Genomic DNA, 17,015 nt, shown 5'->3' with positions numbered 1-17,015 from the left:
TTCAGAGTTCCAGGTAGATAAGAAGGGGCTTATTGGAAACCTTAACAGAGACCCCAACAGTTCAAAAGATTTATTGTTGATTGCTAGATAAGTCTCCATTTCTAGAGAAAGGGCTCTAATAAGATAATAAAGGGTTCAATTTATCTTCCTTAATCCATTAAAAATTTTCATCAACCAGGAAATAAATGCCTTGATTATAAAATTTTGAGATTTATGGGAAAATTGGTAGAAGGGACATATATTGTATTAGAATGAAGGGGATTTATAGCTTAAGTTTTTAAGTGCTAAGTATATAGAATATATTTGGTAAGAGTTAAAATATATTTGGTGTAGGGAAAATAATTATATAGTTAGATACATTTTGTTAGTATGAATATACTGTAAGCCAGTAAATTCAGGAGAACATGTACCAGCCCGTAGGTGACGCAGATAAGATACATAGGAAGGAATACAAAGTTCTTGGGGGTGTTCTTGGGATCAGGGTATTGAATGAGCCAGGAAAGCTGTTGAGTCATCATTGGTGAGGTACTGGCTAAGACTGAAGTGTGCCAGGACCTTTCTCAGTTACCCCAAGTTTGGGACCCACTCCTCATATTAATACAATGTACAAAAATTATGATTCAACGATATATGATCCAAAAAGCTGCACTTCAGGCGAAGGTCTAGGGAGGATATGTTTTGGAACAATTTTTACAGTGGACAAAGGATGATTTCACAAGGTTTGAAAATAAGAGTGTTCCTAGTCTGCTAGCTGGGGAATTTCTTAGGTACCATAGATCTATTTTCTCCCAGTGTAGATATGTGGATACAGGCTGTAAAAATAAACCAGATGTTTCTTATTTGGTCTATCTTTCTACATCACTATATAGAGGAAATTCTGGAGTAGAAAAAGCAAAAGTCATTCTCTTGGTCATTCTCTTGATTGACCTTGGATTACTAGCAAGTAAGGCACCTCACTGTCTTATTGTTATCTTTGCCATCAAATGGTGTTGACCTGGTCAAGGGAATGGAATAGGGGCTCAACACAAATGACAATATGGGGAAGGATAACTGTTAGTTACGTTGGAAGTTCAAAGGATCAAAGAGGATTCTGCACTGAAGGAAAAATAGGTTAAAACAGTAGCAACAACAATAAAATATGAAAAATTAAACAAATACAATGTGAAGTTTTGAATTTAGATTTAAAAATTCACACATATTAAGTAGGGCACACTTGTTTTGATCAAAGTTCATGTGAGAAAGACCTGAAATTGTTGACTGGTTCCAACAACAGTGTGATTCTAAAAATAAAACAAACAAAAAAATTTTTTAAAAGAGGAAAAAAAGGCATGTTAATTTAGAATACATTGAGGGAGACTTCTACCATATTCTACAGTAGTCAGATCACATCTAGAATCTTGTGTTCACTCTACATTTTAAGAAGGGCGTTGAAAAACTAAATGTTGAAAACCACGTTACATGAGAAACTTTTTCCTATTTCTGAGACTAAGGTAAACTCCTTGAGGACAGGACTATGTTTCATATTTCTTAAACACAAGAGCCTGACCCTCTTCCCAGAACACTGGAGTATTCCTTAAATGTCTGTTGCATAAATAATGAATGAAAAATTTACAATATTGGAATTGTTTATTTGAATATGTGAGAAAAGTTTCAAATATATAATATGTATTTAAAGGAATTTTAGTAAATGAGATTAGAAGTATATTTAATGGTCCAAAAAGATCCCAAGAGTATAAATTTTTTGTTCAGTATAATGAACTTTCTAATGTTATAAGCCTTTGGGGAAAAAATACCATCTGCATAAAAAGTGGTTCTTTTGCTAGATATATTCGAGGGTGCTAGATAACCATCTGTCAGAAAAGTCATAGCACTTTTGATCCCACTTTAATGGGAAATTTGGACCAGGTAACATTTAGGATTCCTTCCAGCTCTGATAATGAGTTATTCCAATGAATCTGTTATGACCACCGATTTTCTTACATTCTGATATTTGTGGTTTAACACACCATTCCACACACGTAGGAAAGCCAGTTTATACCAGTCGTGAGTCATCGTGAGTCAAACTGCCCTTTGCATTTAAAAAATTCAAATGATTGAAATTAGTTTGTTAAAAAATTTCTATCATATATACTTTCACAAAAAATTGAAAACAAATAATACTGCATATTAATATATCACACTGATTAGTCATTGAGCATCATAGGTATCTTCCAATAGATACTTAAAAAATTATAGGAAGTAGATGTCTTATTTCACAAAGAAATATATTACAAAAGAACCATTTTTAGAGTTTCTCAATATAGAACTGAAAATGACTCCATTAGCTAATAGCAAAATAATCACATTTTCCTTAAAGGAAAAAAATATTTTAAAAATAATGATCAAGGGGTTCCCTGGTGGCGCAGTGGTTGAGAGTTCTCCTGCCGATGCAGGGGACATGGGTTCGTGCCCCGGGTTCGCGAAGATCCCACATGCCGCAGAGCGACTGGGCCCGTGAGCCATGGCCGCTGAGCCTGCGCGTCCAGAGCCTGTGCTCCACAACGGGAGAGGCCACAACAGTGAGAGGTCCGCGTACTGCAAAAAAAAAAAAAAAATAATAATAATAATAATAATGATTAAGAGGAAAATGCCAGTGTTTGAGTCATTTATGTCTCCAGGAAGATTTAAGTACCTCTTGAAAAACTTCACAATTATTGTCACAAACTACTTAAATGTTCAACATGAACTCCTTATACACTAAATGGAAAAGCTAACTGGATTCTGTTGCATTTAAAATTTCTTAACCTAGAAGTGAGCATGTTGGGGTTGAGAATTGAATTTTGAGCTTTGTATTGATTCCCAGAATCAGGGAGAAAAAAATCTTTCTTTAGTAAATTAATTCTTAAAGGGGGGGAAAAAGCTACTGAAGGATTGCTCTGAGCTTTACTGTAACAGGAGCCTCCAGTCATAAATTACTGGCACACAAGCAAGAGTCGATGTGTCGTTTCTATTGTAATCAGCTGCTTTTATATTTCCACCCGGCAAGGCTGACTTGATCATGCTGTGAACCTCTTGGATGTCAAAGTCATTCATTTGCTCTTCTTCATGAGAGTAGGATAGGTATTTCTCTTTCAACTTAGGCCTCTAACTTGGGGAAATAATATATTCAACAATATGACTATGGGGATATTCTATGTGAGAAAAATTTTTAAGTGCAAGTTCAAAATTTGAAATTATTTAGCTTCCCATTTTTGCTCTTTGAGGACTAATATGTATTAAACATCCATTCTGGAGATCTAGCTTTTAAATGACCTTTTCAGTACTCATCCTTTGCTCATTTTGATTTGCTCAGATAAATTACAACCACCTGGCCTTTTGTATTAAAGAAGGTTACACAAAATTGACCTTTTGATACTTATTGGGAGAGCTAGTTTCATTGTATTTGAGATTAACTGCTGTTGCTGTTTTCTGGTTATATCTTAAATAACTTTATTTGAGGATGGTAAAGCCTATTTCTTTTGCCTGTTTGTTCCAGGCTACTTCTAATACCATAAGAATGGACTCGGAGCAATACAAAGAGAAATGGTGTTTAAAAGAAATAATGAACCTGATTTATTTGGATCCTTTTATGCCTGATGATATATATGTGTTATTTCAATTTCTCTTAACCTTGATAAAGCCAAAATTATCCTTTCACCATCTGCTCCTTGCCACCTTGCTTAATAAAACTCAGCCCTCTTTCTTTTTCTTGAACACTTTAGGCTCAGACCTATAAGTCTGAGGAACTCCAGAACTTTGCACTTGCTCATTCCTCTGCCTGAAATATTCTTTTCTGGCTTTATTTGTTCTTGTTCCATTCACCTAATATTCCACTTTTTCCCCTACGTTTTGTGGTCTCTGTTTAGTTAGGGTGGGTTCTGTGACTACTTATGGAAAATGATATACATCACTTCTGCTGTGAGACATTGAAAAGTCCATGCAAGATTCACTAGTCTCTTTTCTGCCTTTACACTTAAGGAATCTCTGAGTTGAAATGGTAGAGCCTCAAGACTGGAGCAGTCTGTATTGCTGAGTTACCAGATGGGAAGTTACCTGGACCTATAGAAAATTTTGTGTGAGCAAGAAATACTATTTTCTGTGTTAAACTGAGTTTTGAGAAGGCATGCCTACTCTGACTGAATATTCAAGGTTTCAGGTCAAATATCATTTCCTAGGAGACCTTCTGTAATCCCCCTATCTAAAGCACTTTCTCTCTCCACTATCTCTCTTTCTCCCAACCCTATATGTTTTCTGTAGTGATTTTTTTCTTTAATTTTTTCATTTTTTTGTGTATGTATATGTTGAACAAACAAGACTTCTATATGCTGTTAATTATGCTTTTAAGTGCCCAGAGTAATCTTTAAAATTGTCAACAAGCATTTCATTTTTTGACTTCTTGCTTTAATGTCAAAAAGTGCAAACAAAACAAAATACTGCCTCACAAAGCACTGTTGAATTTTCCATTGCTCGTTAGAAAGGATGGTCGTGTATGAAGCAATAACTGAATTTTTGACTCTTCTAGATGAATCCATTCTGCATGATTTCTTTCATCCAGAAGTGAGATCATCTTTGGCAAAGTCTAAATCTGTGATGCCATCTCTGTCAACAAAGAAAGAATTAAGAATCCAAATTTTAATTTTAAAATCGCCTGAAGTAACCTTCAAAAATTTTTCCAATATTTTTACATATCTTCAGGTTTTAGCCCACTAAGAAATAGATAAGGATTTGTTGCTTTCAAATCCAGGCTACTTAAATAATTCCTCCAAATCAGAATGTTCCCCTAGTTGTCTACCTCCAGTCTCCTGATAGATGGTCCAGAAGGGTCCCTGATATTTTTTTAATAGCATGGAAACGCTTGCTAAATAGAAACAAGAGTCACCTCATATATTCATTCCTAGAAAAGTGTCTGGAGCACAGTAGGAGCTCAGTAAAAATTTTTCCAGTGAATGAATGATCACAGCCAAACTTAGGCACCAAGTAAGTCAAGAGATCCCTATTGAATTGTTCTAAGAATAGGAATTTATTTGTTTATTTATTTAGAGTGAAAGAAAGGGAAGGGGAGAGGAGGGAAGGGAAGAGAAGAGAAGGAATGAAAAATCTGCCTAGAGTTTTGGTCTAAACTCTTCAAGATTCACTCTTTGGAATGCCAAGTAAAGAAGAATTTCAGCATCTGCTTCTGTTCCTTAGTGAAATTTCTTGATAACACTTGACTGAGAATTGTTTTCTTATTGCTAATGCATGAAGAGATGTATCACATTATGTAACAGTCATGCTTGTTTTCTTATTAGTGAATTAAATATGTTGCCAAATATAAGATAAAAACAAGTATACACAAGTATATCGTTTGTAAAATCAAAGTTTTGCATGGAAAATCAACTCTTTACAATTATTAAGATACAAATGATTTTCTTTTGAAAAAATGTTCACAAGATGAAATTCTCCACTAATGCAGTCAACAGGCACACAGTTGATGAAAACCAGTAACTGACTATGCTGGGACAAGTTAGTATTTCATTTAGACTAAAGGGAAATGCTAAAACTGTGCATTCTTTCTTAATTTACTTAAAAATATTAAGAGAAATGTTGGCAAATGTTAGCAGTTTCTGGAGTGGGTGTGGTAATTTGGTAGGGATATTGTTTTACTTTTCTTTGTTTGCTACATATCACAAACCAGCTTGATATCTCCAAAGTGGTTTAACCAAGATCTAGTCAATGATATGAAGCTTAACTTATTGATAAGCAACCTTGTAGGATGCTGCAAGATACAGCTTTTTGTATTAAGAAAAATTCCAATTTTGCAAAGTTCCATCCTTTTAAAATTAAACGTACTTTCCATGAAGACTTATAGTGATTGATATGTATAAACAGTTGTCAGATGTTCTTTCCATTTTCTTGGCTTCAAACTTGAACTGGGAAGACTTATGCCATGTAAGAAGTATGGTTTTGGCTTCCATGATGTTCAATTAATAATGCATAACCATGAATACATGAGGATAAGGAAGATCTGTCATACTTTCTTTTCTTTGACATTGCCTAAATTAACCTAAACAAAGGCAGCCCATACTTAAAATGCCCATACTTATAAGTTGGATATATCTTCCTTAACTCCTGTCAGTAGAAAGCTTTTAAGACCTTATTGTATGCAAATGATGGTGATACTGTTTGGCCATATGGTTTGTGCCACTCTCCTCTTGATAATATTAACAATTTTTAGAGTTCCCTGAGACTTATTTTACATGCACATTATGATCTAATATCAGTATGAAAGGCTGATATCTTGTAGACACAAAATAAATCAGTCTAGGGTATAGGTGACGTTGCACATACAACTGCTTAAACCCCAAAGTTTGAGAAACACTGAGCTAGACAAAGGGAAGAAATAAAAGGAAACTTTAGAAATATATGTTTGAGCTTCAGACCCATTCTGCCTTTAAGATAATTTTCAAGTTCTTATGTAGCAAATAGGGATGTGGAGGGAATTCTAAAGTAGCCTTGCTTGCTTTTAGAATTTACTCAATTCCTTTTTATTTTTAAGCATGAATATATGCTGATAGATTTCTTTGTTAAAAGAATTTAATAGTGGAGTTACATTTTGGTTCTGAATGAGGACCAATTAGCTTCTAAAGGCAGTACTAAGTTAAATTACTGAATCCACTGAAGTTGAAAAAAATTTTTTTGAAGTATCATCTATTACTGCCAGATTCATAGATTTTTCTAGTGCTCGTCTGTTTACTCTTTATAGGTCTGTGATCTACAGGTTGAAGAATCTCTGGCCTAGAGGATCTATAAGTCCCTTCCGGATCTAAGAATCTGTGAAGGCTATGTCTTAGTCATATCAGTAATATGCTCAGTGTTATCCAAATGACAACAAAGACCTTCATTTGCTGGCATTATTTAATCCTTATCTTGGCCTTTTATATAAGATTTTTAGCTTTCATTTGAGTTTGAGTTACTTTGAATTATAATATATATAAATTTAGGAATATTCAAATATACACTTTCACACATAAATTGACATGAGTATGGGTTTTTTTAAATTTTATTTATTTTTTTATACAGCAGGTTCTTATTAGATATCCATTTTATACACATCAGTGTATACATATCAATCCCAATCGCCCAATTCATCACACCACCACCACAACCACCACCCCACTGCTATCCCCCCTTGCTGTCCATACATTTGTTCTCTATATCTGTGTCTCAATTTCTGCCCTGCAAACCAGTTCATCTGTACCATTTTTCTAGGTTCCACATATATGTGTTAATATACAATATTTGTTTTTCTCTTTCTGACTTACTTCACTGTGTATGACAGTCTCTAGATCCATCCACATATCTACAAATGACCCAATTTTGTTCCTTTTTATGGCTGAGTAATATTCCATTGTATATATATGTACTACATGTTCTTTATCCATTTGTCTGTCAATGGGCATTTAGGTTGCTTCCATGTCCTGGCTATTGTAAATAGTGCTGCAGTGAACATTGGGGTGCATGTGTCTTTTTGAATTATGGTTTTCTCTGGGTATATGCCCAGTAGTGGGATTGCTGGGTCATATGGTAATTCTATTTTTAGTTTTTTAAGGAACCTCCATAGTGGCTGTATCAATTTACATTCACACCAACAGTGCAAGAGGGTTCCCTTTTCTCCACACGCTTTCCAGCATTTGTTGTTTGTAGATTTTCTGATGATGCCCATTCTAACTGGCATGAGGTGATACCTCATTGTAGTCCTGATTGGCATTTCTCTAATAATTAGTGATGTTGAGCAGCTTTTCATGTGCTTCTTGGCCATCTGTATGTCTCTTTGGAGAAATGTCTATTTAGGTCTTCTGCCCATTCTTTGATTGGGATATTTGTTTTGTTTTTGTTTTTGTTTTTGTTTTTGCGGTACGTGGGCCTCTCACTGTTGTGGCCTCTCCCATTGCGGAGCACGCACAGGCTCAGCGGCCATGGCTCACGGGCCTAGCCGCTCCACAGCATGTGATGTCTTCCCAGACCGGGGCATGAACCCATGTCCCCTGCATCAGCAGGCAGACTCTCAACTACTGCGCCACCAGGGAAACCCTGTTTGTTTTTGATATTGAGCTGCATGAGCTCTTTATTTTTTTTGGAGATTAATCCTTTGTCCTTTGATTCATTTGCAGATATTTTCTCCCATTCTGAGGGTTGTCTTTTCGTCTTGTTTATGGTTTCCTTTGCTGTGCAAAAGCTTTTAACTTTCATTAGGTCCCTTTTGTTTATTTTTTTTTATTTCCATTACTCTAGGACGTGGATCAGAAAAGATCTTGCTGTGATTTATGTCAGAGAATGTTCTTCCTATGTTTTCCTCTAAGAGTTTTATAATGTCCAGTCTTATATTTAGGTCTCTAATCCATTTTGAGTTTATTTTTGCGTATGGTGTTAGGGAGTGTCCTAATTTCATTCTTTTATATGTAGCTGTCCAGTTTTCCCAGCACCACTTATTGAAGGTACTGTCTTTTCTCCATGGTATATCCTTGCCTCCTTTGTCATAGATTAGCTGACCATAGGTGCATGGGTTTATCTCTGGGCTTTCTATCGTGTTCCATTGATCTATATTTCTGGTTTTGTGTCAGTACCATACTTTCTTGATTGCTGTAGTTTTGTAGTATAGTCTGAAGTCTGGGAGTCTGATTCCTACAGCTATGTTTTTCTTTCTCAAGACTGCTTTGGCTATTCGGGGTCTTTTGTGTCTCCATACAAATGTTAAGATTTTTTGTTCTACTTCTGTGAAAAATGCCATTGGTAATTTGATAGGGATTGCATTGAATCTGTAGATTGCTTTGGGTAGTATAGTCATTTTCACAGTATTGATTCTTCCAATCCAAGAACATGGTATATCTCTCCATCTGCTTGTACTATCTTTAATTTCTTTCATCAGTGTCTTATAGTTTTCTGCATACAGGTCTTTTTTCTCCCTAGGTATTTGATTCTTCTTGTTACAATGGTAAATGGGAGTGTTTCCTTAATTTCTCTTCCAGATTCTTCATCATTAGTTTATAGGAATGCAAGATATTTCTGTGCATTAATTTTGTATCCTGCAACTTTACCAGATTCATTGATTAGCTCTAGTTGTGGCATCTTTAGGACTCTCTATGTACAGTATCATGTCATCTGCAAACAGTGACAGTTTAATTTCTTCTTTTACAATTTGTATTCCTTTTATTTCTTTTTCTTCTCTGATTGCTGTGGCTAGGACATCCAAAACTATGTTGAATAATAGTGGTGAGAGTGGACATCCTTGCCTTGTTCCTGATCTCAGAGGAAATGCTTTCAGTTTTTCATCATTGAGAATGATGTTTGCTGTGGGTTTGTCATATATGGCCTTTATTATGTTGAGGTAGGATCCCTCTATGCCCACTTTCTGTAGAGTTTTTATCATAAATGGGTCTTGAATTTTGTCAAAAGCTTTTTCTACATCTACTGAGATGATCATATAGTTTTCATTCTTCAATTTGTTACTATGGTGTATCAGATGGATTGATTTGAGTATATTGAAGAACGCTGGCACCCCTGGGATAAATCCCTCTTGATCATGGTGTATGATCCTTTTAATGTGTTGTTGGATTCTGTTTGCTAGTATTTTGCTAAGGATTTTTGCATCTGTATTCATCAGTGATATAGGTCTGTAATATTCTTTTTTTGTAGTATCTTTGTCTGGTTTTGGTATCAGGTTGATGGTGGCCTCATAGAATGAGTTTGGGAGTGTGCCTTCCCCTGCAATTTTTTGGAAGAGTTTGAGAAGGATGGGTGTTAGCTCTTCTCTAAATGTTTGATAGAATTCACCTGTGAAGCCATCTGGTCCTGGACTTTTGTTTGGTGGAAGATTTTTAATCATAGTTTCAATTTTATTACTTGTGATTGGTCTGTTTATATTTGCTATTTCCTCCTGGTTCAGTCGTGGAAGGTTATACCTTTCTAAGAATTTGTCCATTTCTTCCAGGTTGTCTATGTTATTGACATAGAGTAGCTTGTAGTACTCTCTTAGGATGCTTTGTATTTCTGCGGTGTCTATTGTAACTTTTCCTTTTTTCATTTCTAATTGTATTGATTTGAGTCCTCTCCATCTTTTTCTTGATGAGTCTGGCTAATGGTTTATCAATTTTGTTTATCTTCTCAAAGAACCAGCTTTTAGTTTTATTGATCTTTGTTACTGTTTTCTTTGTTTCTATTTCATTTATTTCTGCTCTGATTTTATGATTTCTTTCCTTCTACTAACTTCAGGTTTTGTTTATTCTTCTTTCTCTAGTTCCTTTAGGTGTAAGGTTAGATTATTTATTTGAGATTTTTCTTGTTTCTTGAGGTAGGCTTGTATTGCTATAAACTTCCCTCTTAGAACTGCTTTTGCTGCATCCCATAGGTTTTGGGTTGTCGTGTTTTCATTGTCATTAATGTCTAGATATTTTTTGATTTCCTCTTTGATTTCTTCAGTGATCTCTTGGTTATTTAGTAGTGTATTGTTTAGCCTCCATGTGTTTGTATTATTCACAGATTTTTTCCTGTGATTGATATCTAGTCTCATAGCGTTGTGGTCAGAAAAGATACTTGATATGATTTCAATTTTCTTAAATTTACTGAGGCTTGATTTGTGGCCCAAGATATGATCTATCCTGAAAAATGTTCCATGAGCACTGGAGAAGAAAATGTAATCTGCTGTTTTTGGATGGAATATCCTATAAATATCAATTAAATCTATCTGGTCTATTGTGTCATTTAAAGCTTGTGTTCCCTTATTAATTTTCTGTTCAGATGATCTGTCCATTGGTGTAAGTGAGATGTTAAAGTCCCCCACTATTATTGTGTTACTGTCAATTTCCTCTTTTAGAGCTGTTAGCAGTTGCCTTATGTATTGAGGTGCTCCTGTGTTGGGTGCATATATATTTATAATCGTTATATCTTCTTCTTGGATTGATCCCTTGATCATTATGTAGTGTCCTTCCTTGTCTCTTATAACAAAATCTCTTTTATCTGTTATGAGTATTGCTACTCCAGCTTTCTTTTGATTTCCATTTGCATGGAATATCTTTTTCCATCCCCTCACTTTCAGTCTGTACGTGTCCCTAGGTCTGAAGTGGGTCTCTTGTAGACAACATATATACGGGTCTTGTTTTTGTATCCATTCAGCAAGCCTGTGTCTTTTGGTTGGAGCATTTAATCCATTCATGTTTAAGGTAATTATCGATATGTATGTTCCTATTACCATTTTCTTAATTGTTATGGGTTTATTTTTGTAGATCCTTTTCTTCTCTCATGTTTCCCACTTAGAGAAGTTCCTTTAGCATTAGTTGTACAGCTGGTTTTGTGGTGCTGAATTCTCTTAGGTTTTGCTTGTCTGTAAAGCTTTTGATTCCTCCATTGAATCTGAATGAGATCCTTGCCGGGTAGAGGAATCTTGGTTGTAGGTTCTTCCCTTTCATCACTTTAAATATATCATGTCACTCTCTTCTGGCCTGTAGAGTTCCTGCTGAGAAATCAGCTGTTAACCTTATGGGAGTTCCCTTGTATGTTATCTGTCGTTTTTCCCTTGCTGCTTTCAATAATTTTTCTTTGTCTTTAATTTTTATCAATTTGATTAGTATGTGTCTTGGTGTGTTTCTCCTTGAGTTTATCCTGCCTGGGACTCTTTGTGCTTCCTGGACTTGCATGGCTATTTCCTTTCCCATGTTAGGGAAGTTTTCATCTATAATCTCTTCAAATATTTTCTCAGGTCCTTTCTCTCTCTCTTCTCCTTCTGGGACCCCTATAATGCAAATGTTGTTACGTTTAATGTTGTCCCAGAGGTCTCTTAGGCTGTCTTCATTTCTTTTCATTCTTTTTTCTTTATTCTGCTCTGCAACAGTGAATTCCACCATTCTGTATTCTAGGTCACTTATCCATTCTTCTGCCTCAGTTATTCTGCTATTGATTCCTTCTAGTGTATTTTGTTCATCTCTGTTTGTTTGTTCTTTAATTCTTCTAGGTCTTTGTTAAACATTTCTTGCATCTTCTCGATCTTTGCCTCCATTCTTTTTCTGAGGTCCTGGATCATCTTCACTATCATTATTCTGAATTCTTTTTCTGGAAGGTTGCCTGTCTCCACTCTATTTCATTGTTTTTCTGGGGTTTTATCTTGTTCCTTCATCTGGTACATAGCCCTCTGCCTTTTCATCTTGTCTGTCTTTCTGTGAATGTGGTTTTTGTTCCACAGGCTGCAGGATTGTAGTTTTCTTGTTTCTGCTGTCTGCCTTCTGGTGGACATGAGTAGGTTTTATACTGATATAATCTCTTAGCATTTATAGAGAATATAGTACTTTATATTTTGGAAAATTTTGAAAAATTTTCCATTATTCCTCTTTTCTTCCTCTGTCTGGTAGCAGGCTTGATGAGAGGAAAGGTAGGTTTTGTTTTTGACACATTACTGCTCAAACAACAACCCTGCGTACCTGAACAACCTGCCTTGAAAATCTGCTGTGGCCATTTGACAATTGAGGACACTTTGCTTTCAAACAATGAAGAAAAACTGAATAAGCTTGTGCCTTGCAGGTTTAGTTATAAAATGATAGAATATCATGCTTTCCTAATTCACTGATGCAAAGAGATGTTGCCACTTCTCTTTATTTCCTCACACCATCCTAGTGCCAAAAACCCAAAGTTGGTTTTTTACTTATATTCCTCTATGTTAAATGTGTTTGTGTTAATAATAGAAATAGTCTCATGAAATGTTGCTTAATCGCTAATTCAAACTCCTTGTAAATTTTATTATGTAAGCTCAGGAATAATGACTAAATCATTTTGATTGCTCCTTTTATACCTTTCAAAAATCTTAGGAATAATTGCTATTAAAATATGAATGCATTATGATGACTTTTTGGCAGTTTTCTCATAATATTTACAGTATTGCAATAAAGTGGATGAAGAGAAATAAAAAACCTGATAGTGATTTTTTGCATCCACAAAATTGCCCATTCTAAAAAAATGAATATCCAGTTAGATTTGAGCATAAGACATAAATTCTAGAATATCGGAGGACATATATTTTTAAAGTTTTTTTCACAATTAAAATGTTTTATCAAAACTTGCCTTCAATCACATTCAGATGATACAGATTTCTATACTTTAAGTCAGTCATTCATTGTTCATTCATCAAATACTCTTGACTACAAACTAAGTGCTGTGGGGAAAAAAAAACAAATATAAAATAGTTTTTGCCTTAAAGATTTCAGAAAAGCATGAAGATTTAAAGAGATAGTGCCACTCTAATATCATAAATAATTTGTAGGTGAGATGATCACTTCAAACTTGGATGGAGTAGAAGGACATTTGGAGGTATGGGGGGAGGACAGATAGAACCTGGACACAGGAAGAAAGACATAGGAAGACAACTGGAAACAGAGGTAGTTACTGTTTTCTTTAGTGTGTGTGTTTTTAAGGATTATTATCTGAAATCCATTAGAGTTGTAGCCTTCGCAGTGGTTGGAAAGGTGATTAATATGAACTTTTGGGGAATGATACGATATTCGAAGTAGTAGTATTGCATGGAAGCATTTCATATATACATTTGATAGAATCAATGACTATTCCCAGTTGCCAAATTTAAGCATGGATTTTCATATTATTTTTAATTTCATGGTTTGTTTTGTAAGAGATTTTGAATAATAAAACAATTATTATAGATAACAAACATGACACTAAGAACATGCATAATTTTAAAATGTTCTGCACAACAATGTTTATGGCAACATGATTATGATCTGTTGTATTATGATCCATTTGTTCTTTTGGCCTTTTCTTTCTCCTAAAAAATTGGCAACTGCAGACTAGTTATAAAATAAATCATCTGTTATATGGCTTCTTATCTATATATAAAATGTCAAACTTCATTTTATATAAAAATCGTAATCACAAAATAAGTTAATTTTTGAAAGTTCTTAATGAAGTACTCTATATTTCCCCATAAGTTTTAGGTTGAGTTTTTATCATTCTTAGTCACAAATGGCAGAAAGTTCCAAATCTAAATTCATTTTACCACAGTCATGACATTTCCCAACTGTCTCATAAATCTGCAACGTTTGTTAAAAGGGAGACTAATAGAGCAAAATATGTCACTAGTGCCGAAGAAAATGGGCCTGTGGTAATTAGCGTGCCATCTTTAAAGACAAAATTGGTGCTTGAAATTTAACATAATAATTGTACCAATGAAGCGTTACTGAGTTCTCACAATGTGCTAGATTCTGTGTTGAGCGGTGCAAGTGCATTATCTTGTTAGTCCCAATCTTCTGATATTATCGCTATTCCCGTTTATAGAGAGGGAAAAAAAAGCCTTAGAAAAGTCTACAGAATTTGATGATGGTACAATAGGTAATGGGTGGGGAAGCTGGGATTCAAAACAAGTCCTCCGAGGTCTAGGTGTAGGCACTGTTATTAGCCCAACTTTGCAATGAGAATATTTGAGGCGTTGAGAGGTCTAAATAATTTGGTTAAGGTCAAACAGCTACAAAGTGGAAAAACTGGTATTCAAACACAGGTCCTAATTCCAGAGTCTACGTATTTTTTCTGTCAATATTTCCACTAAATTTTGACAGAATTTAAGTTGTAAGCATATCGTTTATATCTCTTTTGTTCTGACATAGAAGGGGCAAAATTCAGGAAGTAATGCATATAGATGTTAACTGGCAAGAGAAAGGACAATTGTTAAGGATATGGCTAAGAGCCAGGGACTTAGTAGCAAAGAGAATCTCACTTTGTTCCATTTTATTATTTTAGGGCCATCATATCAAAGCAAGAGTGTTTTAGGATAAAATTACTTACCCTCCCTGAGTTTCCCAATCAGAACATTTGCATTAGTTTCCCAAAGTTAGAATGTCAGCCAAAGTCCTCGAACTAGTCCTCTGCTAAGTGACCCGGAATGAATTCATTTGGCTAATTCCCTGTTTGTATCCTTTACTGCACACTGTCTTGTGCTCTTATTATTTTTATTTCGCTGTGTCTTATTTTACAAACTACAGTGTTATGGTCCTGAACAAGAAAAACATTTTTCTTCTTTGCAAAGCGTACTGTAATAAGCATTCAATTCTTAAAAAGTGATGAAAACTCAAAGCTCAGAAGACAAACTGGAATCTTTTAAAATGCCTTTCTATCCTATAGTACATTTTTTTTAATGAATAAAAGTATCAATCACTGATTTTTCTTTATTATGAGTGGTGGGGGTCACAATAATACATTATTTTCCAGAGGAATCTATTCTTTGTCAAATATGGTGACTGTAGAATATTTATAGACTTATATTACAATTTGTGGTATTGAGTATTCATTAATTATATTTTGTAGACATTTTACTTTTAAGTGTAGGGAAAAGGTAAGATGAGGAAAGAGAAAGTGTTCATTTTTAAAAAAAAAAATCAATTATATGAGATGCCATTTATAAGCTAAGGAAAACTAGTACAAATGAAGAAACTTTAATACAGATGTTAGAAAATCATGTTAAGATCCAAAGTAGAATTTACAGTTTTCTCAAGGGCATTTTTATATTACGGTATGTTTTTACCAGATAAAAAGAGCATTGTGTCTTCTACGCTTAGCATCCCTTGGTATTTGGAGTAACATTATGTTTGCATTTTGCATAGACACGGTATTCAGATCAATTGGCCACTCCTATTGAGAGAGACACAAACAAGATTCTGTTTGCCAGCAGCTGTATTTTTAATAGTACAAATCTGAGTTTATATTAAATTGAATAATTCGGTTGTTTAAATCACATTTACTTTTTACTCTGAATATTTTAGTATGTCTTCATTACTCCTAAAAATACATATTATTTAAGAATTTAAACTACTACTGAGTAATAGTTGTATTATTTCTGTCCCGTGTTAGCAAGTAGATGTTCTCTCTTTAATAATAAAAGCAAGGCCTTAAATTATATTTTAGATGCTCATTACATGCACACTGTTACTGCTGTGTCACAAGCGTTAAAATAAAAGTGTTAAACAATAAACTACCATCAAGCGTTGGCTTTTGTTCCTTCGTCATCTGAAAGGGAAGTTTATGAATGATGCATCACAGTGCTACATACATTTACATTCAAAGACCAGTTGTTAATATTTGAAGTTACTTCCAGTGAATCTTTAAAAATCTGTGTGAATAATGAAGCCATTCATTGTGTTCAAGGATCTTGCCTTTCTTTGATGATATGATTTTCTTCTCATTTGAAAGAGTATTTAATTGCATTGCTCATCCACTTTTAATATTTAATAATAATTGTATTAGCTGTGTAGAATGAGAAGAGCAAGATTTGCAATATCTAGTGCTGGTCATTAATTTTTTGTTATCATGACTTAATGAATATTATAATTACAAGGAGAGGCAGAAATGTAAATTAGCTGGGTACTTGGTTGGGACTTGCTGGTTTATTGGTTTTAGTTTGAGCAAAGCCCAGAAGAGACACAAATAGAAAGAAACAAATATCCGGAAGTGTTTTAGAAGCCCTGGCACACTTGTTTTGCAACCTACTAATCATTCCTCATTTAAATAATGAACATTTAAATAATGAACAGAGGCTTTGAATAAAGTTGAAAACACTGACAATAACAATTCCTGCAATTGACAGGGGATCTTGATGACTTACAAGGCTTAGTCTGGGCAGAGGGATATGTTCCTTTAATCTCTATTAATGCATTTTGACAACTTTTGATTATCTTTTCTTATACATTTTTACTGTCACTTGCTTTCAGCTAAGACAAAAGCATGAGTTACTCTGAGTGGGAAAACTTGGCATAGCCATCATCATAATAGCACTTTTTACTTAAGTAGCAGCTCTCGTCTGAAGTTTTCAAAGTGCTTTTGAGTACATTTCATTAGGCTTGTGGGATGGAGGTCAGGGGAAATGTTCTTTGGAGGCACCATACATTTAAAGCCTCTATGGAAATATAACCCAGGCCATGGGGAGAAAATAATTTTCATTTTTAATGATCTAGATATGAGTATGTGTATTAGATGAC

General features: G+C 34.6%; 1 protein-coding gene across 3 annotated transcripts in view; it reads left to right on the top strand.

Moving 5' to 3' along the window:
• The window catches only part of ATRNL1 (attractin like 1), a 742,727-nt gene that overhangs the window by 432,826 nt on the left and 292,886 nt on the right, over positions 1 to 17,015 (top strand). The window lies entirely within an intron of this gene.

Source organism: Tursiops truncatus, chromosome 16 (genome assembly GCF_011762595.2).
Source record: "Tursiops truncatus isolate mTurTru1 chromosome 16, mTurTru1.mat.Y, whole genome shotgun sequence".
Lineage (NCBI taxonomy): Eukaryota > Metazoa > Chordata > Mammalia > Artiodactyla > Delphinidae > Tursiops > Tursiops truncatus.
The sequence above is the reverse complement of the archived record's forward strand: the minus strand, read 5'-3'. Positions and strand labels throughout refer to the sequence as shown.